General features: G+C 34.7%; 1 protein-coding gene across 3 annotated transcripts in view; it reads left to right on the forward strand.

Annotated features, from left to right (window-relative positions):
* Nucleotides 1–8,097: 8,097 nt before the first annotated feature.
* Nucleotides 8,098–18,972, forward strand: part of BRINP3 (BMP/retinoic acid inducible neural specific 3) — a 392,892-nt gene continuing 382,017 nt past the window's right edge. The window contains exons 1-2 of one of the 3 annotated variants that reach the window (XM_079107246.1): nt 8,098–8,165; nt 8,638–8,771. The gene's annotated coding sequence lies outside the window, so the exon portion shown is untranslated. Of the gene's footprint in view, nt 8,166–8,637; nt 8,772–10,357; nt 10,464–10,981; nt 11,804–18,972 lie in introns of those variants that run through there. The other 2 variants (XM_079107247.1, XM_079107245.1) reach the window with 2 other exon arrangements.

Consider the following 18,972-nt stretch of genomic DNA (forward strand, 5'->3'; position numbering starts at 1 on the left):
CGGGTCATGAGATGAAAGGCTACTGGTTCCTGCATCACCATGACTCAGATAACCACACCTGCCTTGTATAGTCACCTGAACTCAACTTGAGCATTAAACTAAATTTTCTTTTAAGCAGATGAAATGGCAACATTAAATTTATATGGCCTAAAATATGCATCCTACTTAATTGCTGCTCTTAAATTCAGCAAATGCCTCTTACCAACAAGCTCATGCTAGCTTACACGCTTACAGGAGCTAGTAAGAAATGCAAATGAGTGAAGTGTGCTGGATGTATTGAAGAGATGCCTATGCAAAAGGAAGTAATCATTTAATTTTAGATTTAATATTTTCTTTCACTGTTATTATTTTCTTCTTGTTAATATTTGTCAGATATTCATGGTTCTTGCTCTTGGTATTATACAGGACATTATTCTTGGAAGTGCTTGGCCTATAGATGACAATCAATATATTTGTTTTTCTAATAAAAGTATGATTGATGAGTGTGGATGAAATATAGGATGGAATCAAAAGCACCTTTATATTTATCAGCATATACCCCTTATTCTCCAACTAGGGCATAAAGACTATAATTTACTTATTTTTATCTTTATAAAATTTAAAATCTTGCTTCTTACATAAAATACTATCAATAAAAGATTGTTGAATAAATGCTCAATAAATATTTGTTGAATTGACTTTTAGACTCTCGTTCCACAAATATGAAATGAATTTATGTTATATAGTCTTTTAAAATTACTTTTGTCTATAAATTCATATTTTATCCTCAGAGCCAGAGCTCCATGATCAATGTGAAGGATTGTTTTTCATCCTCCTACGAGGTCTATATTTCTTCTGAATAGAAAGTACACACATTAGAGAGACTGAGAGATACCAAGAGGATGGGCAATCAAGTAATTTAGTTTCTCTTTATTTTCATTACGGAGGTGAAAGGCCCTCAGAGTTCATGAGACATTAAAATTAATGATGCATCCTAATTAAGTAAATGTTCAGTTTCTCTTCTTGAGTGCTACACTGTACAAAACATAGGGAGAAAAAGATCAAATTTCTTCATATCAATCTCTCCATGAAAATAAAAATCCTCCCACTCCCTGTCAGTCATTCTTCTGTGGTCTCATTTTAGATCTCACTTCTTTTAATATCATTCTAATCGTCAACAGCTTTTGCACTTAATTATTTTGTACTTTTCACATAGTCTTCAAATTTAGAAACATTGCCCACTTTCTCACATCTGCATTAATATGTTATACCTATATCAGCATGTGTCAGTGATAATATGTGTAAGACTATATGTTAAGTAATATAATTTAAGTAAATAAAATTATGCAGTATTATATGCCTTTAGTTTATTTGCTTGTTTCTGGAAATTAGTGCTATGTCTAATCCTCTCTACCCTTGTTCCTATCCCTCTCCTGAGTAACCAAGTTAGAAGAATTAACTCAGTTCCTAAGTCATGAAACCAATGTGTCAGTTCTTACAACTCTTTCTCTCTTACCCTCTGTCTCCCTCTTGGAAGCTTATTTACAATTACACGAAGTACACACAGATAATCTATCATAGTTATTTCATCACCAGGTGCTTAATATTTTTAAAATATTTTTTAGTTGTCAATGAATCTTTTTCATTTTATTTATTTATTTATTTATTTATTTATTTATTTATATGTGGTGCTGAGGATCGAAACCAGGGTCTCACACATGCCAGGGAAACACTCTACCACTAAGCCCTTCCAGGTGCTTAATATTATAACCTTTGCAAAATCCCTTTTGCCATAAAAGGCAAAGCAGTCACAAGTTTTGGGACTTAGGATATAGATACTTTGGTAGTCATTATTATTCCTATTACTTCCATACTGATTAATCATAGAAATTCATATATAAGAAAGGATTTTAGGAAAGTTGATGCTATCTATTCCTTGAATATTTTCAAATTTTTTATGTTTCTTCAGATATTGTGCAAGTATGTACATGTCAATTTATACTCATAAACACATATCTCGGTATGCATGGAATGTATTTTATTTGCTACACCACTGAATGTATTTTGGTAGTGAAATAATTAAGAAAATAATCTTTCTGTCAATGTAAGAAATCTTAATTCTGAAAACTTTAGCAAAATGTTATTAGTTTTATAATTTAGCTCATAATATTGCAAACATTTCATTCTTCTCTGAATGCATTTTACTTGCAAGAAACTAACACATGAATAATTTACATTTATATAACTTTTTGAAATTAACAAATTCATTAAAACAAATAACTTGATATTTTTATCCTTCTTCCTTCCTTCAACAGAGAAGGAAATACCATGTAGTTAATAAAAGGAACTCAGCACTGTCTGAGTTTCTTTTCTTTTGGACTGATTGTTTGCCTCCCCCAAATCCATATGCTGAAGTCCTATTTCCCAGTGTGATAGTGTTTTGAGGTGTGGGCCAATGTAGATAATTAGCTGTAGAGTAGATAGTGAGGGAGGCACCCACTGGACAACCTCAGTGCCCATAAGGGAAAACATTCACTCTTTCTGTCTCCCACTTTCTCTTCTTTTCCCTTCCATTTCACATACAGAGGACAGACTATGTGAGAACACTTTGAAAACTAGGTGTCTACAAACCAGAAAAAAGAAAGCAGGCCCTTACCGTGAAACAAATTTTCTGACCTTTGATCTTGAAATTCTTAACCTCTGGAACTGAAAAACACATGTCTTTTGTTTAAGACACCCAGTCTATGGTATTTTATTGTAGGAGCCTAAACAAGCAGACTAAGACAGAAAAAATCCTAAGTGTTCTTCAGTACCTTTATACTATACTTCTCTTATTTTTAAGTAAACATTGTGATAGGATCAAATTAATATCATAGATAGCAAGGTGTTTATAAAACATAGAATCTTATGCAAAGGACCATTATTTTTAACATGATTTGATTGATCAGGTCAAACATATGTAAAATACTCTGAAAGTATTTTGAAGAATGCTATTATTTAAAAACAATATTTCTAAATAATTGGATAAATTTAAATATAGCAAGCTTTTTTAAGAATGTTAAACAGGGGCCAAGTGCAGTGGTGCAGGCCTGTAATCCCAGTGATGCAGGAGACTGAGACAGGAGGATCACTAGTTCGAGGCCAGCCTCAGCCACTTAGGGAGACTGTATCAAAGGAAAAAAAAAAAAAAAAAAAGAAATAGAAAAGGGCTTGGTATGTAGCTCAATGGTAAAGCACCATGAGTTCAATTCCTACTACAAACAAAACAAAAACAAAAAGGGGACATGTTAAATAGGGAAAGAATTAGTACTTAGTTTCATCCATTAAATGTTTATTAAGTTCCTGCTCTATATAGAGTTCTGTGCTAGATAACTGGAATATAAGTGAGGGAGTTAAGATCAAATATGAAAAAAACATAATTATATTTCTTTCTTCATTGAACCAATAGTTGACAGTAAGTGCTTCAAAATGGGTTAAGCTGTGTACTTCATTACATGTGTGAAAAGATACTTTTAATCATACAAAACACAGTCAGTCATAAAAACACTACTTAAATGCTTCCAGAAATGCTTCTATAAAGCATTTGCACTTTCATAAAACACTTTTTAGGTTAGTACAAAAATTTTAGTTTTATAAAACACATTGCAGACACTTAAAAATGCTTAGATTGAATCCTCTGTTCTTGTCTTGTTTAATCTAGGAACAAAAACTGCCAAATGGATTTTGGTGTTAGTGTTTGCCTTTAGGTTTGCCATTCTATAACTGTAAATACAATGTATGTGGGAAAAGTAATATGACTTCAAAAAATTAAATAACTTAAAATAACCATTTTTGTTAATAGAACATGAACTTTTTATTATCACATTTCCATCACAAGACATTGTCTTGGTCTCTATCTTTCAGAGAGTGTGTGTGTGTGTGTGTGTGTGTGTGTGTGTGTGCGCGCGCGCACGCGTGTATAGTTTCATAAATATATTGGGGTCTAATTAAGGTAAATATCTTATGTGTTTCTTATTAAATAATCCTATTTTCTACATTGCAGGGAATTTAAGAAGTAGAACGGTGAGATGATATGATGGAATATAATTACAGGTGGTTGGAATTATCTGTAGTTTATGTTGGGTAGGAGGGATAGTCTAGGGAGCAACTCAATGCATATACAAAAGGAACACATAGGCCATTTCTTGAAAAATCAGTATTATATTATAAAATATTTCCCAATTATCTGAGTGAGAGCAGTGGTGTGAAGAATAGCGGAGGTGGGAGGACAAAATACAACAGGGAAATAACTTTCTACAGTGAAGAGTATTCGTTTATCAACAAATAAACTCTAAAAAGGGTGGATATATTTCTTTTTCTTTCTTTCCCCTACTCCTCATCTCAATCTCAAACAATGATTTTCTTAGCAACTAATAATAGATTTAGATTTAGAATGCACAGTCGCTAAGTAGTTAGGAGAGCTCTACTTAAAGATTTGTTAGGTTACAGGTTCGTGTATGATTGCATTAATTGTTGAACATCTAGTTTTCAAGTTCCAGCACACTTTCCTTGAGCTTCAAATACATTGACCCAGTGTATATAATAAGCAATATATTCATCTTATAATGTAAAACATGAAGATGTATACCCACATAGGTACTTAAGAAACTTTAGATACTTTCAAAGAGAAAGTTCTAGAAAGAAAATAAGTACATAGCAAAGAAAACAAATGTCAATATTTTTAATGAGGGCAATTATAATATGAATAAATGTGTGTCATGTATGAGTGTCTTTTTTATGCAAAGAATAATCTAAATTGATTCATCTTATTTGGCTTTTGTTGTAAATTAGATTTAAAGTTAAAAATATTCTGAAGCATATGAACATCTTGCTTCACAAGCAGATCGCATCACAATTTCTGTAATACAATATGTCTTACTTTTTTTGTTTTGGCAGTATGGGAATCAAACCCAGGATCTCATGCATGGCTAGGAACAAATTCTCCTACTAAGCCATACCCCAAGCCCTGATATTTCTTGAATGTTGCTTTCAATTAGATATTTTAGTGAGTTAATAGGTAAGATATATATTAGTTTGTACTCATACATTTAAAAGAAGATGCCAGAATAGCAAACAAAAATATTGCTGATCATGTGGAATGTACTAAATTACCAAATGCAGATGTGCATTTTGATCATACAGGAAAAGACAATCTCAACATAAAACTAAAATGTATCATTTTTAGAGCAGTGCAAGTATAGACCAGATTTGTTCTGAAGGTAAAAGACAGCTATGTTGGAGTTGATTAACTATAAACATTATTTAATATAATGCTCAAATACTTAAATTATTTAATAAAACTTTAAATGCTATAAACTATTTTAAAGTTCAGGAACTATAGGCTATAAAATCAGTATTTTTCTTGTGTGGTCCTTTCCCCCAAAATATTTAAGAAAAGCAGCCTTACATTTGTTTTATATATAAAATAAAGGTTTTTTATATAGTCAAAGTTACATTTTTCTAATTTAAATCATGTTGAATTTCTTAGAATGGATTTCTTTGAATAGCAAATTAGGTCAAGTAGGGTTAGGCAGCATATTGCAGTCTTATATGAAAAGTGAATTTTCTGTGTATCAGAATTGTTAAGTTTTATTTAAAATGAATGTAATTCGGATATTGATCCTCTTTAGGTGGACATCAGACCCTCTTAGCAGCATTTGTCATTCTCTGTAAAGCAGAAACACAGAGAAGTCATCCATCCTTATGGTAAAATGAGACAACTGAAGAAAAACTTCTGTTCTAGGACATCATTAGGATTGGAATATAGCCTGCAGACAGAAAGAAAAAAAAAAAGAAAAGAAAAAAGCAAAGTTATATCAACATGTCTGTACTGAAATCTCTTCCCTTAGAAAGAAAAAAAAAAAAGAAAAGAAAAAAGCAAAGTTATATCAACATGTCTGTACTGAAATCTCTTCCCTTAACAATGTGATAGTAATAAAAACTGCAGGTCCTTGAGCACATGTATATTTTCCCTTGCCTCTGTAATATGCCACTTAACTATCTTTCTTCTTTTATATTAGTGACTTCTAGAATATTGATTATCTAAAATGAAGCTTTATTGATGGAATTTTAATAGCATATATTTTAATGAGATTCAGGTCATCCTGTCTGCATTAGGAATTGATCTTGAACCAATTAGCTTATCCCTTATTATTAAAACTTGAGGATAAAGGGTCATAGTTGGACTGACAACCATAAAGGAACAAATTTAATGTAAATGCTTTACTGGTAAAGATATATTAATTTAAAATTGCAATGATTTCTCTTGGAAGAAGCCTCTTCATTTTTCACATCCAGAATGGATCCGCTTACACTTTCAAACCAAATCCACACAATTTATAAGACTTGTTACTCTTCACACTTAGTGATCCATGATATAAGCCCAATCAGGAGCTGTTTGGCTTTTTCCCTCTCCTAAACATACCCAGTCTTCACACTATGAACATGTACAGGCTGGGGGTGCTATAGACTCATGGAAAACCAGAGGGCTTTATGAATTTATAGTATCATCACAACATGCAAATAGCCATTTGGGACATGACTAGTTTGTATCTGGTATAAGGATTAGATCCAGGGTGCACATTTATGAAGAGATTCCTGTACTTTTAACTTACCTGCAAAATGTGAAAAAAAAAAAAAAAAAAACATTTTTTTTACTGAAAGAATATTATATTTTAGAACACGATCAAAATATACTAAATGTATAAACACGGGGCTATTAACCCAAAACTATTTTATTTTCAGAAAGGAAAGAGAGTTAGTAGGAATTAAGGAAGAACCTTAAACATTCCTTTAGCAAGCGAACGGATCTGCTTTGCCTGTCTTTGCGTTTTTAATGTAGGATAAGAAGGACCTTAAAACGTCCAGATTGACATCTTTAAAAATCCCTACTTCAAATTCACCCTTACATTCTACCACTCTCCTAGGAAAGAGGAAAAGAAAATTTCCACTGACCCAGCTCGTGATTTACATACAGAGAACAAATAAATGAATGGAGTGGGGGATGGGGCAGTGACAAGCAATGTGTTTCCTTTTCAACTGCAGAAAATAAGATTACTTACCAAGAACATTTCTATCCAGGGCAAATGTTTATTCCCTCTATCATTCGGCGACTCAGTCTCTGCAAGAAATCAATTTCCACTCTACCTTTCCCTCCTATTCTAAAAAAAAGGGAGATGAATAATTCTTAAGCTTCGGGTCCGGAGGAAGACCAGGCTAGAGCAGAGGGCAAAAGACTCCCACAGCGCTCTTTATACCTATCCCAGCTCCGAGAGCGAACCCGTGGGGTGGGGGAGGACCCTCTCTAGGGAGAGGACTCTGGGTGGGGAGGGGGATTCATTCCACAGCCAAAATATAAATCATCTACAAACAGAATTAACCAGCCTCTCAGTCACACAGGCAATTCCCTAGGGGAAGAAGGTTTCTAAGAGGAGAAAAGACCGCGAGAGGGCGGGGGGCTTACGCTTAAGGGAGGCAGTCGGACCAGGGAGAGGAAAAGGGAGAAAGAATAAAGCTAATCTTACCCGATCGATCAGGTGATTGTTTATGCAGTATCGGGACATGAAAATGGCAAGATAATGCATTCGACAGCCAAGCCATTTCTAGCACACTCTCCATCCGTAACTGTGCAGGAATCGGAGGGGAGGCGGACGCCTCTCGGGCTGCCACTTGCTCCCCCAGGGACGGCCCTCAAAACGTCCAAAGCTCCGCTTCTCATAGCAAAGCATTAGGAGCTGAGACTTCGGATGGAAGTCACTTGCCTGGAGTCGCAGGCAGCAGGATTCGCCGAGGAAGTGGGACCCGAGAGGGCTGCCGCCGCCGCCACCGCTGCCACATCTAACCACGACTCCCACTCCCCTTGCCTGAGCCTCCAAAGCGCAGCGCCCCCGAGAGCGCCCAAAGCCTCGGCCTTATTCTCATCTTCAGCCCTTCGGTACCCCCCACGGCCCCCACCCCGCCAAGGCAAATCGCTGATGATTTGGTCATCATAGAGTGACTGTTCGTAGTGTTTTATTTGGGGTGCTGGTTGTGTTGGGCTTCCTTACTACGCCTCCCTCAGTTGCGGCAAGTGAAAGAGTTCAAGGGAAATCCTAGCGAAATGTACTGGTGGAATACTATTAATCCTAATAATAATGCTCCCAGCGCAGGTAACTCTTAAAGAACTGAGAGTGGGAAGATCAGAACAGGATTTCCGAAGCGGTGCCCTCTTGAATTCTCATTGGATCCTCCCCAGCAGCCTAAATCATTCTTGCTGCTATATCCATCAGGATGACTACAGCCTTGCTCACTAGTTCTCTCTTTATCTCGTTGACTTCAACACATCCTTTTACTTCTCTTTGCAGATTTATCTGTATTCCACCTCCTGTTCTCTAAGGTTACACAGCTTCTGTTTTTCCCCACTGTATGGGGATGTACCGTCTATAAATTTTCACTTTGTCTAAGTGTGAGCATCCCCTCACTTTCCCTCTTACACACACACACACACACACACACACGCACACACTACACACCACACAAACACACAGATAATAAAAAGCTCCTCTTTCACATTTTGCTTCCTTTCCTTGGGGGTTTATGATTCTCTTTGTAACTGGTTTTCACTTGGTTACATGCCACCAGGAACTGCTGATTATTTCAAAGTCCTACCATCCAGCAGCTCACTACTTTACCTTGATTTGGAAGACCATGGAATATCTGTTTGAATCCTGGATGTATTTTTCTTACAGTCATCTTGCTTCCTGAAATTTCCTCTGGTAAGTTATTCTCTTTATATGATATTAGTAAGTTATTATTGGTGCTCTTTTAAATAAGGATCTTTAAGGTGTTCTCTCTCCTTTTCTTTATATTTTCCTTTTGTGTTACTTTCAAGAACTCAGAGATCTGTCTGATCATATGTGTTAGTTAGTATGCTGGTTGCAATTGAACTACTAAGATATAGCCCATGTAATGAACTACCCCAATATCTCTTACAGTCTTTGTGTTTTTTTTTTTTTTTTAATTTTTTTTTTTACTTCTTTTCTCATTTGTACTACATGTTATATGGATATTTACCCCTCCCCCATTAACCCTTCTGGGCACACATTCTTGTGCCATAAGATGGGTTGGAATTTAATGTTTAAGAGAGATCTGAGTATTGCAGGGTTTAGGATAGTTCACTACTCCCTCTGATCTTCAGAAGGTTGTTCAGGTCAGTGAATGCTCATCTCATAGGAAGCAACTGCATGTCTGAGGGAGGACTTTTATAAAGTGTGTTTTTAAGAATTTTGCAGAACCCTAAGAAGTAACATGCCACTATGTGGTAAGAGGAGCAGTGGGAGTTTCGAGGGCACCATTTTTTTCTTATAACATCTAAATCACATATGAACACACCATTTAGGGCATTGTATCTCAATTCAGGCATAGTATTTGGCAGTGCGTTTCTGGTTTTGTGAATTAGCTGGTGAACAGTTAATTGAACAGGGAGTGCTCTCACATCAGAGGAAAAGAGAAATCAGAAGAAAGCACTGTTTATCTTGGTTCTAAAAAAATTGAAATTCCGGGACAGACCTTACATGAAAAATTTAATTGCCTCATCCCTGGCACTTGCGCACTCCACCCTCAATTTTTAATAAGTATGTAATATTGGGTCAGTGCTTAATGCTTTCATGAACAGTTCTGTGAGCTCAACTGACAAGAGCATCACCTCCCCCTTCAGCATAGTTGTGTCCAGAAACATTCAAATCTTTGCTTTTACTTCACATATTGACAAGCTTGTGGTATTCATCCAATGCCAAACCTGCATGTGTCAGTAGTCTCTAACACATTCTAAGGGTTTCTTCTGTGAGCCCTGTCACCGGTCACCCTCTCCCCCACGAAGACAAGTTTCTGGTTTCTGCAACATTGGGATGAATGGAGGTGAGAACCTATTGTTCAAGCTTTTCCTTCTTTCTTTCTTTTTCTCTCCCCCCCACCCCCTTTTTAATTTCTCGGAAAGAACTATTCCTGTCGTCATTGATGGCTGACGCGACAGCCTAAGCATTTTTTTTTTTTTTCCAAAAGCCCTTTTAGCTTCCAGACATAAAAGTACTCCAACTGCAGCGTCACCCCATCCCCCGGCTCAGATTCAAGGGCTTTTCCCCCTTGGTTCCCACCGTGAGACTCCTATTGACACTGTGGTTCACACCACTTGGCGCCCCTCACCCTTCACTAGTTTCTACCTGGTCTCTTTGCCAGTCCAATCGTCCTGCCTGACAAGCCAGTGCCATCAGCGTCCGTGACTTCATTTAAAGAAACTAGGGCTTAGTGTAATTCGCCAATTCAAACATCCTCTTTGGAGGACTGCTGCTATTGCGCAGGGGTGGAGGGAGAAAAAAAAAAAATTAAAAAAAAAAGCAACTTTCAGTGCAGTCGGATCTTTTCTTCTTAACCTAGACTACTCCAGTAAGGCACAGACATTCGGTATTTAGGTAAGTGCGTTTTGCTATGTTATAATCGGAAGCTCACGCGTGTGAAAGGGAAATTTACGCCTGAGAGCCTCCGCAGCCAAGAACATTTTAACCGGAGGGCTATCAACAGGCGACTCTGCCTGGGGATTTGTCCTCAGCTCCGGGCTACACCTGAGCCACCTGGGCGCAGGGAGCGTGGAGGGCAAAGTGCCTGCTTGACTGACTGGCCCTAGGCTTGGTGCTGGGGTGGGAATGACCCGAGCGGGGAGGAGCCGTTTCCCCGGCGCTGACCAGCTAGCGCAGGCTCCGCACTCAGCCCCTGCGGCGAACGTGGGCTCGGTGTGGGCATTCGCAGCCCCGGAGAGTGGGGCTGGCGGGTGTTTTCATCCTTCCGGAGTGCAACCTTCCTCTGGCCATAACCACCTCTGTTTTAGGAGAAGACAGACTTGGCGATTCCTGGCATCTCTCAACACCTTGCTGCTTTAATTGTTATTTATTATTTTAATGAGCTGTGTCTAAGAAATGACGCTCTGTCAGTATGCCTGTTTTACAAAACCTTAAGCGCTGTCTTCATCCAACGTCATCCGATCGCTTAGTAGGACTTAAAATTGCTGAAGACTTCTCAGGATTAGTGCTGAATTGCTGATGACCGGCACTCCTCGCCTTCCTCCACCAACTCCCAAGAATCTGGAGGGTGGCAGGGTGAGGGAAAGAGTTAGGTTTCAACTTGGAGCTGGGGCTTGGAAAATAAGGTTGAAGTTAAAGGCAAAAAAGTGAGGGTTTGGGAGCTGCCTAGTGTATATTATACCCACTTTTAAGTTGGTCTTTTACCGCCCCCTCCCCTTTCTGGAGGGGGTGCGAGAGGTGGGAGGACCTGGATCTGGCGTCCACCCGAGAGGGGGTGGTGCTTCTTGGCCGCGGGTTTCTGCCGGTTCTGTAGCCAAACGGTGGTGGAGTTGAAGTCTCTGATGGCTGTTCTCCTAGTCCCTAAGAGTTGAACCAGAGAGCCTTCTACTCTGCTCCAGGTCGAGAACGTGATCAGTCCTGTAAAGCAGGGACCTCCTTCTAATGGGAGACTAGCTGTTAAACGCAGGGTAGGCTCTACTTCCGAAGATAAAATGCATGTTCCCCGCTGTGTGAGATGTCAACCGGCTGTTTGAAAAGAGGAAGAGGTGACCAGGGTTACAAATTAACCCTAGTATCACTTACAAATATTCTAGCGAGTCAAATGTATATAAGCAAAGAAGAAAGCGCCAGGATATAAAACTGTCACAGCAGCGTGGAAGACAGATGATTCAGATTCTGGGGACTTTTCCTTTTACGTGCTATTTAGATTTGTTTGCCATCATGCAGTTAAGCAGGTAAGGAATGAATGTCTGTATTTTATCAACGACCATATAACCTGTGTTTGACCCATCCTGTGATGATTTTTCCCTGCTTCATGTGATGGACCATATATTTATGTTCAGATGATTCTGCTGTGATATATAACTTCTTAATATTCACATACATAAAACCCTTTAAAATCATTTAAATGCTTAACATGAATTCATTTAAATTTTAACATGCACTTATTTAAATGTTTACCAGTGTTACAAAAATCATAAGCTATACCGAGATGAGAGGAAAAAATGGGGAAAGTAGAGTTAGTGGAAGCGATGTATAAACCCTAATGAAATATGGAAGATGGTAGTTGAAGAAATACCTTAAAATGTTGTTCCTTACTAAGGTCACAGACCTTAATATATAAAGGACAATTGAAGAACTACTAAGGGCATGTTGAACTGGAAAGATAATTTTGACTACCTTAGAGAAATGTTATGTGGATATTTGTGTTACCTTCTCTATCTTGAAAAACAAAAATTCATGGGGTGGGGGTGGGTTTGGTTGTCAAATATGAGAAAAGAAGAACTCCCCCAAGGGCAGTATTCTATGTGACCCAATATAGAAATCTTCAGGTTTAGAAGAGTTGGAAAATTGAAAAAAAAAAAAAAAATCAAATTTAAAAAACTATGTGAACTCTTCCCCAAATAAACCTTTTTTAAATTCAAAGTTTTGTATATTTGTATTTTGAACAGTCTGTTTTGAAATTTCTTCTACTATCAGATTTAACTCAATTCAAAGGACTTTTTTAATGCTTAATAAGTTTTGTTAATGCTATGGATATTGTTTTGTTATGTTTTGCTTACATGTTAAGGGAGCCTAAAGTTTCCACAAAGTGAAGCAAAAAATATATTATGAAGACACAATCCTAAAACTGTTCCATTTGGTAATAACACTGTTTTTTCAAAAAAAAAATATTTTTAAAATTTCCCCTGTAAACATTTTTAGGGCTTACATTTATTGATCAATAATTATTGATCTTTGATCAATAATTTTTTCTGCTTGTAAGGCTCACTATTAAAATTTTGAACAAATAAGGTAATTTCAACTTTGGGTTGTAGAGTTGCAAAGTTATAGTGCTCCTTTTAGCTTGATACAAAAGGAAGTTTTGACCTCAATGGAGAAAATAATTCATCAATGCATTCCAATTTCTCAATTCTTCTTTATTTTGTCCTCTAGAATGTATTTTAGTAAATATGAGTGTTGTGTGTGTGTGTGTGTGTGCGTGTGTATACACATACTCAGTTTGGAAACATGGAGATGTTTATTTTAAATCTACATTGCTTTACTATTGTTTGCTATATGAAATAGACAAGATACCATATTATGATCAATTTCATTTCTTTTAATCGGATAATACTATGTGATTTCATTATGTCATGAAAACTTTGCTTAAAAAAATCTCAAAGTATGTTTTTATATAAACTATACTTACATGTTGATTTTCTTCAGAAAAAAAAAATGATTGATATATTATAGTTAAGTAAATAAAACCTGAGCAGGAAGAAACCATTGGACTCAGAGTAGGTGTGTGTCAGATATACCTATTACATGTATACAAATATACATGAGTTTACCATTAGCTTTGCTCCTGGATTTCTGTGTTCTTAAATAAAAGTGGAATTTCTTTTTAGAATAGTTGCTTTAGAAACAATAGTTTCCCTCTACAAGTGCAAAGAAAACAACTAGTGTGTTTTTCAGTTTGATGTTCATTATCAACATATGCTTAATTTCCTGTATTTCCTGCTGTTCTTTTTAATATTATCTTTAAAAAGAAAACTGTTGATTAGCATAAGTCTAAAACTTTCAGTAATTTAGGAAATTGTATATTAATATTTAAAGAGTTTTGACAAAATTGGGAAAGTAACAGCAATATGTAACAAGTTTACCACAAACTTAACTTTTCTTAAAAACTATTTCGAAGGTATTTGTGTATTTAGGTTATGACTTATGATTAATGATGCCTTCTTCTGAACTTCTTTAAGTTTTTCTCTTTCATGTGCTAATAATGGATTAATGGGAAAATTAGAGTGCTGGTAGATGTATAATTTTTCCTGAATTTCAGTTTCAGTTCTCTGAGAGATCCTAGTAAGACTTACTGACCACTTTTCATTTATTTTCCTTATGCCTCATAGAGAAAACAATGTGTACTTAAGAGAGTTGTGGACAAAATAACATAAGTGGAGAGAATGCTTTGAAAGGACAAGCCCCCCCACCCAAATAAAAGTGGGGGGAAGCATGTTTTGTGAAAACAAAAGATCAAAAGATATTTTTCAAAAGATACTGTTTTAAGTTTTACCTAATGTTATATCTTCACATAAAATTAATGTTAACTAAACATTTTCTCTAATGTTAGTTATCAAATATAAGTTTAATCAGTATTTCTTTTGTTTTGATATTATGTAATTTTAAAGAAAACTTGAACTAATACACTTCCTGAGACACATTAGTTCTTATTGACAGTATTGACCTTACTTTAATGTCCTTCTGGAAGAATAGTCACTTTTGCAGGATAGTTGCTCTTGATTGACTTCTTGGTGTCATTTAATGGGAGAAAAATCTCATTTCTTAGCAGTTATATATAATCAACTTGATCTCTATTCTTATTTAAAAAGAACATTGAAATATACTCATAATAACATCAAAATGGAGAACCTTAAAAAAGGTAGATTTTAATTTTTAACATCTTTTATAAACTCACATTAAGATTACCAAAATTAATTAGGGTAATATCTGACATCTTTCATGTTTTAATTCACAACAACTTGGATAATTTCATTTAGACACTTAGCAACGTGACTGACCCGTTTCTCTAGGCACCACCATGTGCACTATGTCATTTTATTATTTTAATGTCTACAATCATAAAGTTCTTAAGGAGAACAAAAGAAAAAATTGTGGTTGAATATTATGGATTATAAGAATGGTCTTAATTGTAAAAAGGAGGGATAGTGCAATAATGTTTATTCTATTCTATAAAAAGGAACCCAGGTCTCTGAAGATGAAATTTAATCATGAACACTAATGGCCTTTTTACTGAGGAGATCTACCTGGAAATTCAGGCCTGACCCAGTTTTTTTCTTTTTTTGTAGGTATCAAGTACCACTGTATCCATTTTATACTGGTCATTAAATATCCTCATCAATAACATTGTAAGGCTTTTATGACTACCATATCCAAGAATATTTGATGAGCTATCAATTTTATTTATCTCCAGTTATTCACTTGGGGACTTATGGAGTTACAGTCTTCATATATGGTTATGTTATAAACTAAAAATTCACTTCTCTTTTCATCATGTTTGAAATAAAGTATTAAATGCTTATTTTTTTTCACCACGAAATGCAAATTGAGATGTGAAAAAATGATATGCAGTTTACTAAATTCAGATAATTTATAGATTCTCATTCTTCTACATTCAATGTTATTTTATAATAACCACAATTCATGATTCCACAAAACTTTCATTTTACTTAGAGTTAAAAGGGTATTTATCTTCAGTAGGACCTATTTTTACTTGTAATTATTTTGTAAGTATTTCTTTTAATGTCTGAGCCCTAATTTATTTAGATGTAGATGCCTTTAAGAGCACCCAAAGCATAACAAATTCCCTTTAATAGCTAATAAAGTAACCACCACTTTATAGTAGCAGCAAATTAAATCTATAAAGTACACATTTATTGATTAAATTAATAAATATGTGAACATTACATTCAAATGTATCTCTCTGCTGTAGAAGAATAATTCTCTCATAATGGTGTGTTTCATTTAAATTCCATTATAGATTTATTGTGAAAGAATACTTATAGATGGACTTATTCTTCCTGAATTCTGTGAATATCAGCCAACCTCATCAGGATTGAGCTGTTTTTTATTAACTTTTCTGGACTCTCACATTTTGTTAATTTTAAAAGCTATTTCTAGAATATTGCACTATTAAAAAACAATCTAGCCTTGGGAAGACCAGAATTGAGTAAGCATGCATTTGTGATTTCTCTGTGTCAAATACTGGATAGTATATAAGCACATTGTTACTTTATAGATGTATTAAATACTCTCACACACATAAAATTTTTCTGTAAAATGTTTCAGATGATGTCTATAAACATGACAGTCTGGAAAAATAAATTGAAGAATAGATTTGAACATTTATGTGTTCATTCAACTATCATTCTTAAAAGTCACATATGTTTATTCAAGTTGAGTATTATGTTCTGTGTAGTATTTTGGTACATATGTATGTACTTTTAAGATATAAGTTCTACTTCTTTTGAATATGCAATTTAATACTGTTTGCAGGAGCCCTTCTGTTATAGCTAAAATAAATATAGAACAAAAATTAATGCAATCAGGAAGTTCTTGGGGTAGATAATATATTCAACTACCTTTCTTTAGTGTGGTCTTTCTTATGGTTTGAAATCTGAGCTCTGTAAATGATTATACAGACATGAGGAACTCTATATAAAAAGTGCATACCTCTTAAATAGTAATGAATAGTAATAACCACACTCTATAGAGTAATATACACATTCTAGATTTTTAGAATAACCATCATGAGAAATTGAATGAATCATGCTGCCAAGTTGTATATAATACTACCTTAAGATAATTAAAGCATACTTTCTCAACTTTGTTTTTTAGATAACACCATATGTAAGATATAGACTGACTCTTTACATAGTTAGTCTATATCCAATTATATAGACTATTCTATATAAATAGAATGAACCAACTTTGTAGCACTAGAATTTCTTATTATCCATCCAGCTCAGTCCCTAATATACAAAGGCACAGAGTACATTTGATAAAGATGACAGTGATATTTTTAAGATTGAACTGTGAAGAAATGAGAAAGAAGACCAAAGTTTCCAGTATAAAAACAGTTACTAATTAACAACAGCAGCTGCAACTAGATTTTTTTGTTCCTTAACATTAATTTCACTTGAAACAAGGTCAACTTTTAAACAACTAGTTAAGTATAACTAAAATATATTACTGAAAAGCAATGATGATGTAATATGCATTTTTCAGATTTATAAGATATAGTCATTCCTATTTATTAAAGTTTCCAGTTTGTCATCCACAGTCACTGGAAGACAGCATTTATTTATTTATTTAATGGGAATTAAGGCAAATGAACCATATTCTGTAAGAATTGAAACTTGAACTTCCTATTTAAAATGAGTGATATGTAAGGAATTTGTTAAGGTGTACACTAACTCTTAGAATTAGTTTTAAGACTTTCATTTTGATTAATATAATTGGTTTAGCTTCTTTTTCACCTTTGAGTGAAAAATCCATCACTATGAATTTACAGGACTCCCCAATTCCCATTTCTGAAAACACACACAGACACACACACCACACACACACACACACACACACACACACACACACTTTTGTGCTACATCACTCCTTGTTTCAGAATGTTTATATGAAGACTTATTATTGGCATTTAAACATAAAACAATCTTTACTGTGACAACAAAGTAATACATAACACTATGTTTGATTTGTTTGTTTGATATGTTAACACAACTGTGAGAAAATAATTTCCAGAATCTGAGTTTCCTCTTAGAATAAACTCATAGGCTTTTATGTGATTCTTTTATCCAGCTATGGAATTCAGAAACTTTCACATATCCCTTGTCAACCAGTTTGGAAGACAATAAGTTCCATTCATTTGAGGACAGGACAGAATGAATACAAAAGATCACTCACTTCATTATTGCTTTTCAAACCTGTCCTCGACAGTTGCTATTTAAGAAAATCAATTCTTATTTAAAAAGTCAACAACTCCAATATAAACTTCTACAACTATGAAAAATATTTCTTTCTTCAATAATCTTGACCACATAAGATAAACAAAGGGTTAATCCATTTCTACTTGATTCTTTCCTTATAGAAGTGATAGAACTTGACATTTTATTGCTGTTTAAATATTGAATTTGCTGAAATCTGAAGATGACAATTACTTTGCTCAGAATTTGAAACCAAATGATTATTAACTATTCATTAAAATGTACATTTTATATAATCTGGGCTAAGATAAATCTACTAATAGTAATTCCTGTGATTATTTTTCAGAAGGTATCTCAGGACAAGTTCAGACAAGACAATTTTAAAATTTACCACTTATTATATACATGATATGGTGGTAATAGCTAATATTAAATAATCTCTGTATTCAGACAGTAATTCCCATTTATTCTTTCTTATAATTTCCTTCAAAATTTTATATAAAGACTTTCAACATATATTTTACATATGTTATTTTTCATATGAATATACCTTGCTCTTCTTTTTAGATTTTGAATCTTATAACCTTCCAGTTTGAAAAGAGTGTGGGCTATTTTAGAAGTTAAATTGAGCATATACCAAAGTAAGATTGGTTCTTGGAAATATCAAGTGTTCTCAAAATCATATGTTGAGAACAGTGATGCAAATTGATGCTTATCATTAGAAAAAAATACTTGGTTAGATCAACCAGAATATATTACCAATATCAGGAATTGTAAGGCTAACTACCCTGAAAAACTGAGGGTTATACCAGCATCTCTCAACTAAAATGTGCTAAGTCATTGCTAAAGAGAAATATGCATAGTCTGATATACTTTATTAGATAAGGGTTCAGAAGGCATTGAAAACTGGCAGATTTAAATATTTGTTTTAAGTGCTTGATGCTGAATTGGTTTGCTTGTTGTAGATTACTTATTCTGTTACTTTGGATTCTTTAAAAAATAGGTATTGGATATATAATGAATCATGCGCACTGGGGTAAAAGCTGGGAATACAACAATGAAAATATAACTATTGCTCATTGGGTAGCACAATATTTTTGTTGTCATTGTTATTTGGAACATACTCAGTTTTAATTAATCCACTAAAGCAAACATAAGGTTCTTCACTCATATTATTTTCACAAAAAATCGAAGTCGAACATGTTGTTAGACAGCTTTCTCCCTGAGAGAAGAGGAATGAATGATTTCCCAGTATAGAGAAAGGTCAATAAAGACTGTATTTTCTCTCTAGAGTATTAAACAATAACTACTAAAGTGAAATGGAAGAACTGAGACAATTCTGAGAACGAAGTCATAACATCTCTGAGGAAGACTTAGCTGTTATCCTACTGTGTATCTTTTTATTT

This window comes from Sciurus vulgaris (assembly GCF_902686455.1).
Source record: "Sciurus vulgaris genome assembly, chromosome: 12".
NCBI lineage: Eukaryota > Metazoa > Chordata > Mammalia > Rodentia > Sciuridae > Sciurus > Sciurus vulgaris.